Source organism: Poeciliopsis prolifica, unplaced genomic scaffold (genome assembly GCF_027474105.1).
Source record: "Poeciliopsis prolifica strain line A6 unplaced genomic scaffold, Auburn_PproV2 SCAFFOLD003, whole genome shotgun sequence".
NCBI lineage: Eukaryota > Metazoa > Chordata > Actinopteri > Cyprinodontiformes > Poeciliidae > Poeciliopsis > Poeciliopsis prolifica.
In genome coordinates, this window is record NW_026562378.1 from 2,037,300 (window position 1) to 2,057,684 (window position 20,385).

Sequence of the window (20,385 nt, forward strand, 5' to 3'; positions counted from 1 at the left end):
TTGGTTATCAATTTCTTGGCCACTTCACATGTAAATAAGCAGAGACCCAGCAGTCAGCAGCATGGGGCAGGGCGGTCAGTGGTTAAGGAATCCGTCTGCGAGTGAGTGACACAACAGCCGACAGCAAGCTGAGCCTGGAGCCCAAACAGTCAAGACTCAGTGTCACTCAGTAGAAGAAACTGCTGGAGCAACTAACCGCTTAAATAGCTCATTTAGACTGGGGTCAGGGAGAATTATGACACATACTGAGAAGAGCCACAAGCTTCCAGAGCTGGTCTTTCGTCATGTACAGTAGGATCTCAGTCCTTCTGTTAGGATCTTAGCTTGTCTTATGGTTTGATTTGATTCTAATGTTCATTGTTTTGTCTTAGTTTCTTATTTTGGTTAGATCAGTTGTGTTGCTGTTTTTCTTTAGTTCAGTTCTTTGTTAGTGATTCAAGTTCATGATGTTTATCGCTTGTAGCTAGCTATTTTTAATTACTCTCTCTCTTTTTCTCTCTCTGTTCAGTCTGCCTTCTGCTCTCTCTCCTCACATCTGCAACACATTAGCTTATCAGCCCAGCTCCATTCTTTCAGCTTTCAACCTCCTCGCACTTAAGAGAACTTAAGCCCCTCTTTCTCAGTCACTCCCCGCTGGTTCCTCCTGTTACTTCCCGGTTTTACCCCATGCTCCCCCTGTGCCTCCTGGTTGGCATTTTTGTTGTTGTTGTAATTTACTTTTTGTTCTATTCTGGCTCCCAGTGATTTTTGAAAGTGAACGTTTGTATTTTCATCATTTTTATTAAATCTTGAAAATTCACCTGATGCCTACTGATCCACTGTAACCGCCACACATCATGAGACCTACTTCTGCACAACAAAGGCCTCATATCAGAATGTTAAACAGTCCAACTTAATTTAGCTTCACTTCCTAGACCAACATCTATATTTTGACACTGCCAACTTGCTTTGTTTGACTTTAAAAGAAGGTGTTAAAAAATAGGAATAAAAAGTGTTGTTTGATGCTTAAAATATTCACACTTTTGGCAGATTTAGTGTATAATAATTTCACATTTGTGAGAGCAAATCCGTGGGTGCAGCTGACGATCGTAGGGGTATAAAGACTTTATAAAAATATTTTCTTATTTCTTACATGAAAACTAGCAAAACGTCACTCAGCAGTCAGGAAGTGAATACTGTGGATACGCAAACGGCTGTTATTCAGACATCCTTTAATTTAAATGTTGATATAAATTTATAGATTTTTTTTTTAAACCAACAAAACCAGAGGATCAATTTTGGGGGAGAGAAAAAATCTATGATATTTTATTTCCACTGTGATGTAATGATGGCATTTCAGAAATTATTTACACCATTCTCAATAGTCAGTGGGATAATCTCCACAGGAATCAAATGATTCAAAACCTTCACTGTTAATTACATTTCCAGAAGACCCTCAGAACTGACCCCTGGTTCCTACTGCATGCACGCTTTCTGTCGTTTCAATATTCTGCCGATGAGGCTAATCCACTGCTGGTTGGACACACACACACACTCACACACACACACATCTATCTTTGCAGGGGCTTTCCATCAATCTGACTCTATCCATAACCATTACCAGCATGACTACGCCTAAACGAGAGTCATGCTCAATTGAATTATTCAATGTAGAATAAAAAGTTTCCATCGAGGGAAGCCCAGCATCGTTGTGTCCCTCATCCCAAGCATATGCATGTAGCATAAAAACTCCCCTTTAACAGGAGGAAGCCTCCAGCAGAACCTGACTCAGAACCAGCAGCCATCTGCCACAACTGAATGGAGGTTTGAGAAAAGAAGCCTGTTCCTCACACAAATGATGTGAAAGCAGACCTGGTACATCAGGTGTTCCACTAGCACTTGCTCCAACAGTGCCAAAGCATCAACAAATCTGAGGTTTATGACTGCGATTAATGCTTTGTCATCATACCAGGGTTCCCATGAACTTTGGTCTGGGAATAAATGTAAAGATTTGTGATTATCAGACGAGTCGGGAGGTTTTAGGCTGAGATAGGATTTCTCTTTCAGGCTCAAAATCAGACCCGTTAGACTGCTTCAGAGGATCTGAAACACCCGCATGACAGAGGGGCTTCGTTTTGTCCTGAAATGCCACACTGCTGCAACTTCATATTTGTCTAAATTATTTACCCGAAGAAAAACTTCAACGTGTTTCCCTTCCTACCCATCAAAACGTGACAAATGTCAAAGGCGTCGATTTGAGCGCAGTTCATTTGTGGGCTGATCACAGATGGATAATTTGTTCTGATCTTTTCCCTTTGGCCATGGAGAAAGGGGGTGGATGGAGGCAGGGAAAGGGGGATGGGACGCTCATGTCTGAGACCTCTTGCTACCAAATATTTGCTGTGAAAGCGTCGTCACTGTCCATTAGCGTTTCCCTCTCTCTCTCTCTCTCTCTCTCTCTCTCTCTCTCTTTCAGTTTTCTGGGTGCATTAACCTCCTCTCCACAATACTCTCCACAATACTCCCAAACAAAGGAAGGACTGTATTTCACAATGACAATGTTTGTGCGCGTGTGAGTGTGTGCTCAGTTTTCTGCCATTTTCACAGAACATCCACCGACGTGAAACACTTAGCAAACACCTGTGTACATCACAACACTACTGCGTACACCTGACCCAGTGACACAAAACACACTGCGTGCATTCATGCCGTAATCCTCCCACAGACGAATGAAGCCTCTCAGAATACACACCCTCACACACTTCCTAACGTACCTTTTTAAGTACAGGGTTCCTAATAACTTCAGCTCTAATTTGAACACCAAACATTTCTGGTCTCAAATTGAATCAGCAGAATCAGCTCTACAAAAGACCTGAAGGGTCCGATATGGATCACGACACAACGTCAGTATCAGTGGTAAAAGAACGACATGCAGCCACTGATAGTGCTTCTGACTAGGCTATTATACCGCACACACTCAGACTGCACTCTCTTGAACTGTTTAAGTGCTTCAGCTCATTTCTCACAGTAACGTCTTTGTACATTTAGGACATTTTTTTTACCTTAAGCTCCAAAGTACCAAGAAAGTTCAAGTTTAGGTCTCCAGCATTTCAGGCAACTTCCACATGGTGACCAAGAGAAGGGAAAGTATTTAGTTTTCCAGCTATGCTGATGACACACATCTCTGTACTGCTGACAAAATGCCGCTAATGCACAAATTACCTGAATTTCAGGTAATTATATTTCAGGGAAGTTCACTCAGAACAAGTTTAAGGTTCTGGTTATTGGCACAAACCCCAAGAGAGAGAAACACATCTTCAAACATTGGCGAGGAATCAAAAACAGAAAAGAATGTACTTTGTCTTCCAGAGAACAGTGCAAGAGGTTGGCCTGTTCTCTCTCAGTCCAGCAACATTAGCATATGCTGTTCGAATCTCTGAAATAACGACGTTAATGCTGCATGTCCTTCGGTCTTCCTGAGAAGACCTCATCTTTAAAGTGCAGCTGCCAGGACTCTGATGCAGACCAGGAAGGGAGCTGGCATCACAGCGGAGCGTGAGTCTCTGCAGACTGTGTCCAGCTGTGGCTTTTCGAATCGGTTTTGGGTTTTTTTTGGAACGCTTATTGGTTTTTAAAATTATTAAAGCTATTAGTTCACCCTATTCATCAGATTTGCTTCTCTCCTGCAGGCCACCTGACCCCTCAGGCCTTCTGGAAGTCATTTTCATTTTCTCATTACGCCACTCGCCTTGGGAGCAGCCGGCCTGAAGGTGATCGTTGGAGAAACTTCTCGGTTCAGTCTGGGTTTTTAATACATAGTCTTTTATATTCATTTAGGTTTTATCATTTCCATTTATATTTTATATTTGAATTATTATTATTATTACTATTATTATTATTATTATTATTATTACTACTATCCATTTGATTAGAGTACACCTGTCATTATTTTAGATGTTATCTCAGAGAGATTTTTTTTTTATTTGGTTTAATGCTATTTATAAAAAAGTTTTTTTATAATTCTTTTTGTTTTATTTGGCATTTTCATGTTATACAATTTAATGTCCTTAATAAAATTGTCTTTTTTTTATTGTATCATTGCTGGTGTGATTGCATGTTTATCTGTGTGTTTTTAAGCAGTAAAGAAAACTTTTTGTTGTTTTCATTTGTATGAAAAGCGCCTTGCAAGTAACATTTAACTGAACACTAACACATACATGTTTTTGGGTTGTTGTTTTTTTTTTCATTCTTTACATATTCTGTCAGGCACTGTAATGGGAGAAAGCTAATAAGAGCTGATAAATGTGTCCAGCTGTCCAGGGGGAAATGTCACTCACACGCAAATGCCCAACTGACCCCTCAAACACACACAGAGTTACATAAATTGTTTGAGATATATTAATATTCCGTCTGATCAGGAAAGAGTCACACAGGATGTCTCTTAATGACCTCAGATAGGTCAAAGGTCAAAGTAAAGCACTCAAGGTTTCCCTGCTGGAGCCCACAGGGGGGAACAGATGTGGTTCTCAGAGTGACAAACAGCTGATCACCGAAAAGCAGTCAGGCCTGAACCCTGAGAGGCCGGTGATCAACATGGGAAGTGAACGGAGAAAAGACATCTATCAACAACAACAACAACAAGAGGAACCACACATGATCATAGAGAGAAATGAGACTTGATTCCTGCTTTAAACACTCGCTGAAAGATCTGAATGGATCTTTACGCCTGGGCTCAGACATAATTCATTTTGATCAGAAAATGAACAGAGCAGAGCATCATATGAGCTAATGAGCTGAGCTGTGCTCCATGTGTTTAAATTAACAGCAATAATTTGGGTAGTTTAACCTCCCATAAGAGGAAAAGATATGGGAGTTTATTTTTCAAAGTCATGTATTTTATTTTATTTTTTTTTAAGTTTCAAACTAAGTATTCAGCAAGTAAGCTAAATGTAGAGCTTACAGACTAAATGTTCACCTCAAAACTAAATACTCAGTAACTAAATATTTAGTTAGAAAGACCAATGTTTAGTTTACAAAATGTGTTCAGAGCTAACTTAATATTAAGCTAACTAAAGCTAACTAAACATTTAGTTTGGAGTCAAATATTTTGTTAAAAAGCTGAATATTTAGCTTACTAATTAGCTATCTGGATCGAAACTGTGGCATTCATCAATAAATCAATAAGATGAAGAGAATATGCCTTCAAAAATGAACCGTCATTCTTTTTTCCCCCTTTCATAAATATAAATTATTGCTGTTAAGTTCTGACTGTATCGTTTTACAAAAAGCACCCAGTGGTGTTCACGTGATGCTCGTCCCTCGAAACTACAAAGGCCTGTTTGAAACTCGGCAACTCTGTGCTGTTTGAACCAACTGGCCAACAAACAGGCTTAGTGCAGCATCTAGTTATCACACCTTAGCAGCGCTGCACATCCGGCGTCTCCGCTGAGAGGATGGGGAGTATCAAAACATGCTGGCCAAGCAGATCTGAACTGGACGCATCCGTTTGCAGACGGGGCGTTCAATGACATGCAGCATAGTAACTTGAAGAGCCAATAGTTAGGCAGCATACAGACTGTTATCCTCAGTGTGAACTTGATTTATGTTTTTTTTTTTTTTTTTTTTTTTTTTGGTTAATTTTTAAAATTTAACCTCATTAGTGACTTAGGTAAGTATTGAAATTGATGCTTTACGTTTTTTATTCATTTGTTTATTTATTTTTTGTGGTTCATGTCTCCATGGTCGTTTCATCCACTGTTTACATCCAAATGTCTGATGTGCAAAACTGTGTGTCTTTCACATCATGACGTAAAGTCAATCTGACAGCTCAGATTCAAATATAATCTGATTCAGGAGCACCTGTTTAAAAAGTCCTATACTAAAAATGATGAGTTCCTGTGATATGTGGGTTAAAAATAAGATAAGCTAATAAGATAGAGAAAAACAAAGAAAGCCTGGAACTGGGGAACAAAGCCAGAAAAATCATAAATTGTCAGGCAGAATCAAAAGCAATCATAACTGATGACTTGTGTGTCGGGCACAGCATGGGCAGGAGTTCTTTTTTTTAGCTTCCTCTCTATTCCACATCCTGATTTAGAACTGCAGTCCAAGTAAGGACACAATATAACAAAGACAAACATTAGATAAAACAGGAATTATTGTAAATAATAAAGTAGCACAAAAACGAGCCTCCATAAGTAAGACATACAGTACAGCAGCAGCATCCAGAACCACACAGGTCAGAGTCTGATTAATGCAGCAGAGATTTCCCATGTCACCTCTCCAGCTTCAGGCAGGTAAACAGTGATGAGATGGAAGCCGTGGTGGAAAAGGAGGACAAAGGTTGTGAGAAATGGAAGCTGAGGGAATAGAGTGCACTCTGTGTCTGATTCCGGTCAGACTGTGGTTTTTACAAACAGCAGAGCGAAGAACAAAGAACTGCATATCAGCATCTTATAATGTAAACTGAGCTGAGTGCTGTGTTAATTCTGATTATTTTGTCTTTTTTTGCTGTTGTTTCTAGAGAAAACTGTCAAACTCAATTACCTTACAGAGTGAAGTGGTCTAATCCTCGCATGGGCTTCCTCTGAAACACAGTCTGCACGTGTTTCAGAGCCTCTGTCAGTGCAGCTTTCATTGAGGTGCTTGGTCACCGCTTTGTAGCTCCTTGTGTGTCAATCCTTCAGCATACAGGGGGTTAGGTAAAAAAGAGCAAACACAAAGACTTGAAGTGCTGTCAGCTGAATTCAGAGCGGGAAGACAGAGCAGAATCAGACGCTGCAACAATCAAGGAAGGAAAAAGTCTTTTACAGCATTTAATCTGTTTTTCGTTTGTCCCCCACAACTCACTCTATCCCTTTTCCTTTCTCTGAGCTCTCACTGTCTGTCAGAGCGTTACTCTCTCTCCGACACACACTCACACACTGATTCTCCATCTGTCACCGCCTCCTCTTCGTCACCACTCCCCCTCATACATTATTAATGCGTCTCGGACTCACGCTCCACTGCTATCGCACGCACACACACACACACACACACAGACACACGCACACACACACACACACACACACACGTGCATTTACATTACAAAATATAGACAAATGCACTACATGTTCATGAAAGTAAGATGTGAAAGCAAATGGTTCCAGCCAAAATGTTGAAGATATAAAGGTAACACTAAAACTCTGTGATGCAATGAAAAACATTTAATTTAAAAATCAGGATGTCCTACTGTATATTTCGGACTCTTTTCCAGAATACACACACATGCAAATAACAGTTGGCACATTGGGGACAATGTGGGCATTACACCACCAACCCCAGCCCTCTGATGAACCTCCGCCAGTCAGAGAGGTGAGTTTTTATGGAAACTGTTCAAAAAATGCCAGCAGGCTCATTAGTTAGGATTGTGAAATGGCTGCATAGCTGGTTGGGTAATTATCCTATTGGTTGTTGTCATTGGGGGGCTAAAAAAATGTCTTAAAATTTCATTTTCACTTGATAATGACAGACTCTGATGGAACGTTGAAGACTGAATGAGAGTGAGATAGTTGCATTTGTTGTTCCGTACAAAAATGTAAATAATGATAAATGACATCATTACTGACATCCAGTGGAGCAGTTCTAGAGGCAGAACATACGTCATATAACTGGTGTATGGAAGAAGCGTGTGTGTGTGTGGGGGGGGGGGGGGGTGATAAGTTGTATTTAGAATAGAAGTTGTGTTTGTGCTCCATCTGTAGCTGAAATACTGGAGATCCCCTCTAAAATGCGTGTAACGTCCTGTTTTAATATCTTAATATGCATTAATCCAAACAGTAGAAAGTGTCTTGGTAGCGCCACAGATGTAGCCTGGTTATTGCCTTCCGGTGCAATTCCGCACAATTCTCATCTCCCTGGGATTTCTCCCATTGAGCTTGATTTCTCCTGTTGAATTTCAGTGAATAGAGTCCATTCAGTTCATGTTGGCCACGCTTTCAAATTAGTGTCTAAAGTCAAACTTTAGACACTGATTGCAGTTTTCCGACCGATCTTTAAATTCTGATTTCGATTTGGGCCAATACCAATTTATTCGTCTGAAATGTGGCTAAATATAGCAAGAAAGTTGCTGAGTTGGCAACAGCAAACGTGCAGTCATAAGCTGGTGGACGGGGCTAACAGTCAAACCTCTCAGGGGAGAGCAGAAGAGGACAGTGGTTGGATTTTAGGCCTTTGCTGAGGTGGATAAGATCGGACGATAAAATCGGTTTCACATGCAAGTATCGCCCAATGCGGATAATCTGCCTTGCCAATTATTCTCACATCTTAATAGCCGTGGATCCAGACTGTCTGTTCGAAAGAAAGCGTGGAACAAGCGGCCGGTTTTAACCAGGCAAACACAGCAGCTGACAACCGCAGCATCCCTTCTTTCCACTCTTGTAGACGCAGCCAAACGGCATCGAGACAAATTCATGGCAGCACTACCAATGTTGTGTCAAGCAGCATGTTTTTCAGCTGCAGAATTTTATTTCCTTTCAAATATTTAAGAAATGATTCAAGAAATAAATCTGTATGTAGGTGAAGTATTTTAGAGTTACGTTCCACAAAAAACATCTGAGTAAAGAACTCCGCGAATGAGTCGGAGTCCGTTCACGGCATACTTTAATGGAGCTGCTTTTTTAGATCAAATTAAGCTACGTGTAAAAAGAAATTCACACTCTGTTCTCACACTTATGTTTTTACATTAGCATAGCATTTTATATTAAAAGGTTTCTTTAAACTTGCACGTCACTCATGCATAAAGAGAATTTTTCTTATGCGAGAAGACCGATCATGCATTAACGCCAGTGTAACACATGCACATACACTGATGTCACACACACACGCGCACACACCCCCACACCCCCACACACACACACGCACACGCCCACACACACCCACACACACGCACACACACACACACACACGCACACACAGAGTTATCCATGCATTCAGTGAAGGAGAGGAAGCGTCCCTCAGCTGGAGTAAATCTGAGTTTTCTGGTGGATGTGGCATCGCTGGGAGGAAACTAACCGGAGAACAACAACCTCAGCTGGAATTTAAAAAATAACACATTCAAGATTCGTGGAAAAACAGCTACATAAGACCAAACACAGTCCAATAAACTCTTTAACCATCTGCTTACCTTTTGGTCTAAGTGGATTGAATCTAAATTATTTTGTTCTTTAATTATGACCAGATTTCAAGGGATTAATTTGATAACATGCTTCTTCAAACAAATTAAATGTCTTTGTTTAATGAAGTGCCTTAAGGTGACATTTGTCGTTAGTTGGCTCTATAGAAATAACAGTTATTCACTGATTATTATTCAAAGCCATCTCTTTTTTTAGTTTTGTCGAGCATTTCTTTCTTTAGCTATATACGCTCTTCTTCGTTGTCATGTGGCGTACCACAGGGTTCCATCCTGAAGCCTCTGATATTTGTATTTCCTGCTCATGAACCTAGAAGCAGATGCATGTAGGTTTGGCATTTTCTTCCTCTGATAGGAGCCACCCACTTCTGTTGTTGTAATAATCCATATTTAGGTAGAATCTTCACCAAAAAAAAAAGTATTCAAAAATGCTTCCATGCGCCAAAATCAATATGAACTGACCCAGTTTCATTTGTCTGAGTTTGGGTATATTCCACAGAGCAGCGTTGCTGTAACGCAGACACTCAGCGCCTCTGATTCCTGACACGGCTCACCTGAACATTCGGCGCTAAGGATAAAACCTCGATTTGCTGCTGGGAGTTTATGCGGAGTACGTCTGGAGAACAAACCACAAGACTTAAAAAGATCAGTGGGGATGCGTGCGCTTCTGTTAGCGGGACTGGAGCGACATGACCCTGGTGCAAAAGTCACTGATAAATGAAATGCTTTCACAAGGCTTTCAACTTGAAAGGGCAGAACCAAAACACTGCAGTTCAATCTTCACTGCACTCACAGCTTATTTAGTTTAGATATCATGTAAATGGTATTTTCACAACTTTAAACAGTCTTACTTCTATCTCCGTTTGAACTGTTCTTAATTCCCCAGTTAAGGATGTAAATTTTGTTTTTATGTTTTTTGTTTTCCCAGCATCTTTTACTTCATAAATATATATGTATTCTGTTTTGTACTGAAAATGGACGGATGTATTTATGTTGCGCACATTCATTGGTGCTCGTTGTTTTCAACATATTCTATAGGTAAAGATGGCCTGGCTTGGCTTTTTGAATGTGATAGGGTGATTGATCAATTCTCAAATCTGACAGAGAAAGTCTGAAGAAAAGAGAAGATTAGGGTGATGGTAAAGAGGTCTTCCACCCACAAAGACCATCATTAAAGATAAATCATCAAAAAAAATGTGACAAGAAAATTAAAAAACCTGCTCAGCAGTTTAATTAAAAAAAAACTTTTTATTAATAAAAGTCATTTTATTAAAAATGTTTTAAAAAATTTTTTAAAAACTTGTGTCTTTTAAAACTGATATTTATTGTATTATTTTATTATCTTTTAAGAGATGATATTTTAGTTTCCAATCTGGAAAAAAAATTGCATAAACAATAAAAAAAGAAACATTTTGATCTAGCAGGCCTATGAATCATTTTTCACTTAAACATAGAATTTTAAACATTGGACAATTTTTTTTATGAATTTCCAGTTCATTTGATCGTAAAAACATGCTCCTCGCCCCATCTGCTGTGTTTTACCATCATGTCACTAAATTAGCCCAGAGGGACAAACCGAACACTTGAGTCTCTTTTAACCACGGTTACATGATCGCACAGTTAAAGGTTAAAGATGCCATTAACATGTCACTTCATCCTCAGCACTGAATCTTAGGATCACTCTCTCTAGATGTGGCACTGAAAGATTTGTGCCTTAATGTTCCTTTAGCAAATCCTTGCTCAATGATACTGTATGTTTCATTACAGTATACGGTTTCTAGGCAGATTTTCCAGCTCCATCAAGACAAAATAAACTATGTAGCAAAAATGTCTGAAAAAAAAAAGAGAGACATCTCCAGAGGAAGGATAGAGGAAAAACTGCAGGCCTTCAGGGTCTCAGACTCCTCAACACACACACACACACACACACACACACACACACACACACACACACCACACACACACACACACACACACACACCACGCACACACACACACACACACACACACACCTGTTTTCATCTAACTATCTTTAGAACTGGCAAGAACAGAAACACTTCAAAAGTAGTAGGGATGTGTTTGTGAAGCTGTTTGTGTGTGTGTGTTTGTAAAACCCTGAGGGTGGATGGGTGTGTATCTAGGCTTGACCCACTGACCTCAACCAACATTTTCAGCTCCCTTCTGTCTACAACCAAACTCCAGAATCAATATCTCTCCACAGTCACTGCTGCCAGGCATGATATGCAAATACGCAGCGCATCTCATTAGAAATGATGCGCTGACAACAATGGGAAGGCCTAAGCCCCTTGCTGTTTCCTTAAGACGTCTTCGAGACATTCAAGAACACACGGTGCACACACACCAACACTCATACATACACACACATATACAGAAAAGCAATCGGCATCAACTCCTGACCAGATGGACTCCTGTTTTTGGAAATCTTCAACTGACAAGAAAACAGAAAAGTGTACTTGAGTTTAGGCCAATAAGCAATAAATCAATTAGTTGTATGAGAAATGTAAATAAACTTAATCATTTCTTTTTATTTTCAATTCATGTCTGGGCGTTTTCCTCTTTTATGTCTTCCTACCAAGAACTGAAGGATAAAAATCTTCAGTTTGGTGTTTTGGTCTCGACTGGCACTTTCTTTGAAGGACAACTTTGTTTCCAGAGCTTTCATGAATTGTTTTATTTGTTGTTTCTGTTCCTTCATTGGTATTTTGTTACTTAAAATGGCTTCCAGTTGTTAAATGCTCATTAGAATTTAAAGTTCATTGATCTCTGAGAACGTGCTCCATTTGTACCATTACAATATATGGAAATGGTCTCAAAGCAACAATATTATCATTTATCGCGATAACTTCTGGGGCAATTTATTGTTCAGCAAAATTTGATATCGTGGCAGGGCTACTTGGATAGTAAAATGTACCGGGAAACCCACCGATATGAAATCCTTGTGTCTGTTCCTGTCTTAGGCCTAACTGACATGTAGCCGGACACATATTTATTTCAGCCAAACAGCCACTATAAATGATTATTTATAAAAAAAATAAAATAAAGTACAATAAAAAATCTAACCAAAGTGGAGATTTGAGAAAACTCCGTATTTGTGTGAGTACATAAAAAAATTAAGAGGTCAGATTCTCACGACTGAGCAAATTAGAGATGGAGAAAAGAGATGAGAAAGACATGAGGACGGTTTGAGAGGCAGACAATAACCGGACCTGATGTACTGTACGCAGCAGAAGGAGGAGGACGGTGGGGGCCACCGCCACCGCACGCCCAGACTCACCCGCATGCAGACCACGTCCGGCAGTTACTGAGCCATATGTGGGGTACATGTCACCCCAGGGCACTGAGACATGGCATTCTAATTAAACAGCAACAAAATTAAGCTCATACACTCATAAACACACACACACACACACACACACACACACTTAGTGACTGACTGCAGAATGTAAACCCTGACGTATGATTCAGTAAAAACCAGCAGGCAGAGAGAGGGTCACTTCAGTCACACAGAGGGGAGAAACATCATTATGACTCATTTTACAATGTCTGATGTTTTTGTACACTGCAAAAAGAAAAGATATTACCAAGTATTTTTGTTCTGGTTTCTGGTGGAAATATCTTAGTACACTTGACATAAGAAAAAAAATTACTTGCAAGTAACTTTTGAGCAAGATATAAGAGCTTGTTTCAAGTAAGTAGCTCCTTAATATTGATGAAAAAGTTCTTGTTCCACTTGCTGATTATTTCACTTATAACATAGGAAAATATCTATATTATAATGAAATAATCTCCCAATGAAGCTAGTACCATTTTTATCAAGATTAAGAAATTACTGGCTTACAACAAGCCTCTATATCTTGCTGAAAATATATTTTGTTTTCTTATTTCAAGTGTACTAGGATATTTGGGTAACACTTTATTTGAAGGGGTGTGCATGAGACCGACATGACACTGACATGAACATGAATGAGTCTTTATGAATGTCTGTGACTGTTGTCCTGACATGACATTCAGTAAATGACAACATTCATAAAGACTCATTCATGTTCATGTCAGTGTCATGTCAGTCTCATGCACACCTCTTCAAATAAAGTGTTAACGATATTTGCACTAAAAACTACGTCGAAACTACTTGGTAGATTTTGTTGTTTTTGCAGTGTATGAACGTGATTAATCGAGATGCCAACGTTTTACACAGAAGTGTTCAAGGATCCTTCAGGCCTCCAGTGGATTCTGATGTGCGTCGAGATGCGTGTGCATGTTTGTCGGGGAGGGGGAATTTATGCTAAACTGATACAGTGTGCAGGGGGCGACTATGAATGAGACTCTGTTTCTGTCAACGCAAGATTAAAGAGCGCAGCAATTGTTGCGAGCAGGATCCACCTCTGCGCCGCGTCACACTGCTGCCCTTTCTGCGCTGCACACAAGGACACATTTACAGCAGCGACGGAGAAAATCCCACACAACCAGAGTGAGCCGGACGAGACGGGGAAAAATACACTCCATCTGGTTAAACGTTTGAGGTTTTCTGTCTCATTTTTGCTGTGTGAGAAGTTACAGTCCACAGAAAAGTCGTGGTCAGTCAACTACAAGATTTCCCATGAATTGGATACCAGCATTTTCCAAACCCAGTTAGTTATCAAAATTCATGATAAATCTATATGAAAGCTCCAGCGTTGGCCAAACTGGGTCATCAACAGGTCAGTGGGAAACTGAACCGAATCTACAACAAAGTGGCTAAAAAAAAAGAAAGAAAACTTAATCTAAGCCCTGCAGTGGTCTATTCCAAACCTGGACCTGGTGTACATTTTATGGCAGGGTTAAGCGTCTGCCAAAATTCCTCCACAATGATCTCATCAATCAGCAGTGTCAGCCATTGCTCTTAAATGTGGTTCTGCAAATAATTAAAACAGGGAATAATTAAGTTTTATAATCTTCGTGCAGTAGGAGGATTGATCTCTCACAAACAAACAAACACCAACCTTTCATTTTACAGCAATTTCAATACCAAATCCCACAGGAGGTCAAATTCCGTATTTCACTCATTGACATGAAAATCGATCTTAATCTCACGTACATCACGACGACGTCAGCCAGGCTAACTGCATCAAGCCATTGAGTTTGTAGTAATCCCCTATACTGACCAATCACGGTGCGGAAGGATGTGAGAGGTGAGACAGCGAGACAGAAGAAACTGAAGCTCCAGTCCAGAAAGGAAAGAGTGACAGAGTGCAGACATCATGGCAGCACCAGCCTCCATTAGTAACTTTATACAGGAGAAAACAGTCAGTCACTGGCCCAGCAGTACTTTATGGGGAGGATAATTGAATGAGTTTAACACGTTTGGCAGAAAGTGCCAAACACTAGCGTGTGTCTCTCTGGTGAAGACGGTTTGGACGAAGTTTTAAACATCCAAATAAAATGGAGGAAGACTGAGAGGCAGCGAACAGGAAGCTGAACCAGGCTGTCTGCAGGTAACCATGACAACAGTAACTTAATTATCATTTCCATGGTGACTCTGATGCTGATCTCCACCTTTCCACAGTCCAGGAACCAAACAGAGCAACCGTCTAATCCAGAGCCAGCTCATCTGTGCTGCTACTTCTTCCCTTGATTCTGCCTTAGAAGGGAACATTACAAACATTACAAACATGTTTCCCTTCAGTAGAGATTTTTTATTTTTTTTTACCCATGAAAAACTCAGTGCCTTAACAGAAGAGAGTTTCAATCTTCGGAAAAGCTACGTCATTATTAAGACTGTCACGATAAATCTTGACGGCTGATAAAAAAGAAATCATTGAGATAAACGACAATACTGTATTTTTGAGACCATATTCAACTACTATAATAATAATAATAATGGTTTAATCATGCAAGTATACCCACTCAAGATCAAGATCAATAACCTTTCATTTCTAAACAATATAAAGCAAAATTGAATTTCGATTAACTGCATCGTACTGAGTGTTAAATGTTCGCAGCGATTCTCAAATGGACAACTTTTCAATGATATTAAAGGAGAGCATCTCTTTAATATCTGTCCAAATGAAAATTATCATTCTTGATTTATCATGCGATTAATTGATTTTTTTTGCTTACTCAGACATACTTAGTCAGCATAGAACTATGCAGACTGAACTGTATCTTGGCCTTGACCGTACATACATGCATAAATACACAAATATATATACTTTTTTTGTTCTTTGTGATTTGCTTCACAAATCTCAAACCCTACTTTAGAAGTTTTTAGTCCACTTGTTGCATTTTTATTTCGTTTCATTCTAAGAGAGTTCTAATTACATCGGCTGCAGTTTTCTGGCCGATCGCCAAATACCGATCTTAAAAAAGCCTGACCTGCGGATTCCGATTTTGGCCGACAAGATTTTATTTTATTTTTTTGTCTGAAATAAATATACCAAGAAAGTTGATGAGTTAGCAAGAGTAGGGTGTCTAACAGTCAAACCTCTCTCATGGGAGAGCAGAAAAGGACAGTGACTGAATTTTAGAAATTTGATGAGGTGGAAAAAAATTGGTGGAGGAAATCGGCTTCTTTTTTCAATGAAAACATCAAAAAGTCTGCTCTGTCTACAAGAATTAAATATGCACCGAAACTGGGGAAGCTGGAGTAAAAAGCTAAGCTTTCCTGTTTAACCACTTTCTCTCTTTTATATGTCCCCACACACACACTCTCTCACTGGCACACACACACACACCGCCGTGCAGTCATTACGTCTGGTGACACAATAGCTTCTGGCAGCAGCTGGTCAGCAGTAGACAATTGAATCACACAAACACCCTGTGTGTGCGTGTGTTTTAGGCAACACACACACACACACTCTCTCAGATTGAGCAGGAACAAGCCCCTGCATGTCAGGGACAACCTGACAGGCCATCTGTAGAGCTGGGACCATGTGGAGCATCTGCAACTGATCAATAACTCAGACAGTCTTCAACATTTGCTCATATGTGGACATAAACGTACCTGATTCAGCTCAGCACAGAATTACTCCTTCTTCTGCCAATGTTGGACTTAGATTTGTTATTTTATTTCAACCAAGAAGTTTTTTTTTCTTACAAGAAATGACAACAAAACAAATAAAGTACCGGTTTTAATATCTGAGCAGATTTTTTGCAGATAATTGTTTTTTGGAAAATTATTTGTGATGGTTGAAAGGCTTTCTTTATCAGACCCTCTATCTGGGCTGGGCCCATGCAAAATGTTAACATTCATGTTAGTCAGAGAGTTTAAAGATTACTTCAAATCTGTTAGGAATCATTTTGGCCTTAATTGTGTGTTCATTTCTGCTCCTGTCGTGACCAGAAATGAACTGGGTGGGTTTGTGGTAGGAGCAAAACGCAGCCTGCAGAACAAAACTTTAACAGAGTCAAGGGGCCCAAGATTCCTGTCGGAGCCCCTGCTCCATAGCCCTGGTTTAGTAACCATGTCCCACTTCTTGTCCATAAAAGAGCATATAGAGACTGATTTGTGAACATTCCTGAAGATGTGAAAATAAACATTAAATAAATGGATGTTATTCCGACTCCACTCTTCACTGCAGCTTAGCAACTGTGAAGGTTTGATTTGAAGCTCCGACTTCGGATAAGTCGGAGTTTTCATGGTCTTACCTGGAACTAATTCCTGCATCATAAAAATCTACACAGTTTATTTGAATTGATTTAAATATATATATTTTTTAAATGTTATATTGTAAAAGTAATATTCTTTTTTTACTGTTAAACTTGAAATTATGACAGCATTTTTTTATTTTTTTATTTAGTCAAATTCATAGCATTTGTCTTGCTTTCCTAAATCTGTGGGGCGGGGGGGTTCTTACCATGAGATTTGATTTTAAAAAATGATAGAAATTCTGTATGATCATGGACAAAAATACATGGGGTGGATGATGATGAGGAGGGGGGAACAGTTTGCAGCTGCACAACATGTGTCATGTCGCTCTATCAGTGAAGTCAGAAGATGTAGCAGAATCACTTACTGATTGCCAATTATACAGAGAGAGAGAGAGTCGCTCACTTCAGGGAAACACCTGCAGCCATGTTTGTACTTAACGGACCGATGGACATGTTCCCACTGCTGACACTCACAGAGATGCGCATAAACACACACGCACGCCGTGCGGTTTCATCGAGACTTCCTGTCTGCTCCGTCCAATTATCACCTCAAGTCCCTGATGTATTTCTGAGGATGTCGGTGGGAGTCTGGGGGGCGGACCTCTCTGTGCGGCGCCCTGTTCTGACCTCAGGGTTGAACCGCCGGGGGAAGTTCCACGCTTGGGAAGTTTTCACCAGAGGCCAGGAATCACAGTGTGACAACTGTACGCATATTACAAGCTATTTTCATCGGTTTATTATATTTGCTTGGATTAACACAATCTTTGCTATCATTTACAATAACTTCATATTCAGTAAACCAGTAAAAAAAAAAAAAAAAAAAGATACACATATATATTTTATTTTATTTATTTTTTAATTTTTTTGTCTTGCTATGAGAGTCAGTTTGTACACTTCAAAAACACAAAATCTTACCAAGTCATTTTGGTCTAATTTCTAGAGCAAACATTTTAATGCACCTGAAAAAAGACAAAGTAACTTAGGCTTGTTTTAAGCAAATCATTTCTTATTGATGACAAAGTACTAGTTCCGTTGGCAGATAAATTAACATATAACATGGGAAAAATGTGAAATAATTGGCCAATAGAACTAGCACATATTCGTCAATAATAAGGAATTATTGACTTAAAACAAGCTTCTATATCTTACTGAAAAAATGTGTTGGTTGTTTAGCACAGTATATGAACAGGTGTGAATACCTAAACACAGTATCCACATATCATGTTTAAAAATGATCACCATTGAGTCGGTAGGTGATATATTTTATTAAATTGAGATAAGGGGTTCAATTACTTCCTACTCCCTTTCAAACAGAAAAGTTGTGGTAAGATAATTAGTTTCGATATTGGTTATATTCGCACAAGATTAAGACACGTGAAAAAAAATTTTAGGTGTATTCGAACAGCAGTTTTGACTAGAACTATTTTTCAATTTTATTCTGACATGTAGCTCAGGACTTTTCAGCAGACAGCCAACAGTACAGACCACGCTAACGCTTACGCTAACGGAAAGACAAAATTCCTCATCAGAGACCAGTGAGATTGGAAATTGTTGGCTGGCAATGCTGCTGCTTTAGAAGAGGGAAATGAAAAATGCAGACATGAACAGGTCTGTCAGCTGTGCTGAAGAGTGTGTAAATGTTTGGAGGTAGTTGGGTGACCTACATGTACCAAAGGACCCTTGGGCTTCAATTATACTTGGTCATGGCTCCCATGAACTCAACCAGTGAGGACATATCCATACAAACACACACACAGAGAAACGGTGTTATGAACATTCTACAAATTGTAAATGAAAATATCTGAGTCTGCTTTTACGCTTGTTTCTGGCTTTTCCAAAAAAGAGTTAATCCCCTCAGCCAAGGATGGAAACACAAGGATGGAAAAATGTCTGACATAGGAAATCGTTCCCATCCATCGGAGGGTTTGTGCCTTTCCAGAGGCACAAAACAGAAACATTTCTAGGTCCATGCTTCCGGTTCAAATGCTTATGTCAATTTTTCTGATGTCCAGCTAGCTTGCAACCTCTGCTTCCTGTTTAATACACCCAGACGTAGTAGCAACATTTGACGATGTTATGCTTTGCATAGCCTGGTAGGTTCACTCCAACCGGTAGATGGAAACTCACCTAACTCTCATTTTCCTTTTTCTTTTCTTTTTTTTTTTTGCCAACATTTTAAAAGTTTGTTCAAACTTTTCATGACAATTGCATGGAAACATCGGTAGTGTTACTACTACAAGCTTGCTTAAAATGAGTTGAGGAGTTGATGCAGTTGACTCGATATCTTTTTACCAATAAAAATCATAACATCATCTAAATTTAAATTTCGTCAAAACTTTGCATGCAGTTTGATCCAAAGTGGAATGAACCAAATTGATTTGATTAAATTCCTGTTATATGAGATACAAATTCTGTATCACTGGATATAAAGTTGAAGTGTTTGCCATGTAAGAAATCCAAAGATGACATCTAGCACAAACCTACTAAGTTCAACTCCAGCTCACGTTAACATGTATTTTCAGCAACCGCATCACAACAGAATATTTCCTGACACGGTTCAGGTTCCTCGCCTGCTTACAGCAGCGTTCCCTGTGCGTTTCTGTCGTTATGCTTAATGAGACGTACGGTACGACATGAAGGCCTTTCACTGCACATGTTCTGCTTTTGCACGCATGAACAAACCGTGACACCAGGAAGAATCTGAATGATTGCTTTGCATCACAGCCTTAAAGGTCACGGCAAGCCTGCATGGCAATAGGTGAGAGATCGGCCTTTTATGGGAGATCTTCATCCTTCACAGATTGTTGAGCAGGAGTGTGTCTGTCTGTGATGAAGTGGAATTGAAGTGACTGTGTGGTTTAATGTCCTTCACTCCACGCTGCCACGCTCCACTGACTTTACACCACAATATTCTAGCTGCCCAGCACACACACACACAGAGATTCACACATACTCATATAAAACTCAGTTATCTTGTCAGTGTACTCAGCCTAACATGTGGCTTAAAGAGCTTAAGCCAGGCCCTCCTGCTGCTGGATTCAGGCCCTCAGGGTATTCAGAGAAGGCCTTAAGAGGTCCCAGAAACAAACATAATCAGAATAAACACATTCATAAAATATAAAAAAGAAAATGCAATTTCTTTAAAATTGATTCAAATTATTAGAGCAAAGCTTCTCTGTGATCATAGTGTAAAATAAGCTTAATTCCCACATTTCTGTCAGATATAAAATCACCTTACTGTGATTTTATATCACAAAAAAATTTAATAAATGAATAAGCCGGGGGTGACATTTGAGAAAACGATCAGTTCATCTTTATCTTGAAATTGATGTCCTGGGAAAGCTGAAATGGGGATACTGCGGTTCATGGGAGAATTATTGTGTTCATAAATTCCAAATACTGGACTACTAGTCTAGTGGACAGGTCATAACTATATATTACTAAAACCAGGAAGACAGAGCACATCAGCCCCATTCTGAAGTCCTTCCACTGGCTCCCCGGAGATCAGGAAACAGACTTTAAAATACTGCTGTTAGTTTATAAACCACTGAACGTCTTCGCATCAATACATTAAAGATCTACTGCAGATG

The 20,385-nt window shown here is 39.5% G+C and overlaps 1 protein-coding gene across 25 annotated transcripts in view; it reads right to left on the reverse strand.

Annotated features, from left to right (window-relative positions):
- The window catches only part of nfasca (neurofascin homolog (chicken) a), an 89,495-nt gene that overhangs the window by 55,295 nt on the left and 13,815 nt on the right, over positions 1-20,385 (reverse strand). For 24 of the 25 annotated variants that reach the window (XR_008605793.1, XR_008605792.1, XR_008605794.1 and 21 more), the window contains exon 1: positions 6,526-6,881. The exons of the other annotated variant lie outside the window; for it this stretch is intronic. The gene's annotated coding sequence lies outside the window, so the exon portion shown is untranslated. Of the gene's footprint in view, positions 1-6,525; positions 6,882-20,385 lie in introns of those variants that run through there. 25 annotated transcript variants of the gene reach the window in all.